At 40.8% G+C, this 2,037-nt stretch overlaps 1 pseudogene; it reads right to left on the reverse strand.

The window, feature by feature from the left end:
- Positions 1 to 1,668: 1,668 nt before the first annotated feature.
- Positions 1,669 to 1,729, reverse strand: LOC121689002 (annotated as a pseudogene).
- Positions 1,730 to 2,037: the final 308 nt, after the last annotated feature.

Genomic DNA, 2,037 nt, shown 5'->3' on the forward strand with positions numbered 1-2,037 from the left:
TTTCGCATTGTGGGCTAAATTTTAGTATGTAAGCATCTATATTATGTAGCAACAGATATTGAAATGCATGGGAGTATGTGACTTTACAATTCTGAATCAAACCTTCATTTGTAAATTCCTGGAATGAACCATCAGCCATATCATTTCTCCACAATATAGAATAAAATATAGAATATGAAATATAGAATATATTATAAAATATAGAATATAATAAAATATAGAATATAAAATATAGAATATAGAAAAAAACATAGACATGAACATGCACATGCACACATACACTTTAAAAGTGTTATTGAGAATTAAGACCTTTGACATTTGATGAATACCTCATTATTTTTCACTGGCACTGTTGGCCATCAGATGCTGTGTTGCATTATCAGATCTTTAAATGGGTGACCTTTGAAGTGCCGGGTGCTTAGCCTTCCTGCTGTAAGATTCTCCATCGATGTTTTCACTGACGGTTCATTGAGCTCTTGTTCTGTATTTAATTTGAGCAGATACTTCAGCGTACCGGCAAATTTGGAGTCAAAACTCTATCTGTCATCCCAGAGTGACATTTTCAAATGAATAATGTGTAATGAGCATGCATGGAGGAAAACCGAAAAGTGTTTTTCTTTTCTTTTCTTTTTTTTTTTGTTGCAGGCAATCAGTGAGTTACATAACTCCAAAACTGAATCAGACTGTGCCAATTTGTTCCATTGTATTTTACATCTGGTGCACCAGTGTGGGAGTTTTCTAATAATCGCCCCCCTCCCCTCCCCTTAGTGATGGACATATAGGTTAATGCAAGGCGAGGATACGGCAGGCCTGTGGGCACAGCAGAAATGAGATTGAATACTAACCACCAGCATTGTGCATTGTTCCTCAGGCTCCTCATTTGGAGATGATTTGCTATGAGGATTTTACGCCTTGTATGATGCCCCCCCCCCCATACACACCCCTCTCAAAACCAAGAGTGTGAGGGTGGACACAATCCATCATTTTATTTATGCAACAGTCAAATGTTTCCTTGCTGATGTGTGGCCTCACTTTGAAAACAAACAAACAGGCACAAAAGCAATGTAAAATATTTGCCTCTGTAGCCTGTTGTGTTTTTGTGTGTGTGTGTGTGTGTGTGTGTGTGTGTGTGTGTGTGTGTGTGTGTGTGTGTGTTTTGTACTGAACAGAAGAAAACTTTGAAGAGTTTAACCATGGTAGTGTCTCAGGCTGCGGAGCTGAAACAGTGAGTGTGGTTTACATCGACGCTTTTTAGCAGGTCTCTGTGGTGCTGCTGGAGAAGTCAGTGGTCTTCCTCAGGTTGATGCCCTCAACCCAGCAAATATAAGGCAGGATTATCATGCACTGTAATTGTAAACATTAAGAAATGAAAATGAACTAGGCAGAAAAGCTAGCTGAATGTATACAAATCATACCTTTTTATTTGTCTGGAATAAAAGAACAACAGTTCGTCAACAGTGGGACGCATATGTATCACACAGTGAGGTAAAGTGCACACACTAATCCCGGCACAGTGAGCTGCCTGCTACAACAGCGGCGCTTGGGGAGCAGTGAGGGGTTAGGTGCCTTGCTCAAAGGCACTTCAGCCGTCCCTACTAGTCGGGGTTCGAACCAGCAACCCTCTGGTTACAAGTCTGAAGCGTTAACCAGTAAGCCACGGCTGCCCCAAAAAATATGGAACGCTTCACGAATTTGCGTGTCATCCTTGCGCAGGGGCCATGCTAATCTAGCACAGGTCACAGACCGTTACAACAACTTAAAGGAGTATATTTATTCTCTTATTTTACTGTAAGCTCCCTCTCGCATGTCCTGGAGGCCTCATAAGTACTATCATGAGGGTATCTGGGTAACTAAAGACAGCTGAAATCCAGCATTTCTGTTTTTACGAGCTCAGCAAGGCTCAGATCATCGACTCAACAAAGGGGATTTTTTTTGTCATCTAGCAACAGAGGTTTTAGTTGCTGTGATGTGAGTGTGGGATTATGGGAGATGTGTGCGGACTTACATGCTCTTCAATGAAAATTCTATTTCATATAT

This window comes from Alosa sapidissima, chromosome 17, assembly GCF_018492685.1.
Source record: "Alosa sapidissima isolate fAloSap1 chromosome 17, fAloSap1.pri, whole genome shotgun sequence".
Taxonomy (NCBI): Eukaryota; Metazoa; Chordata; class Actinopteri; order Clupeiformes; family Clupeidae; genus Alosa; species Alosa sapidissima.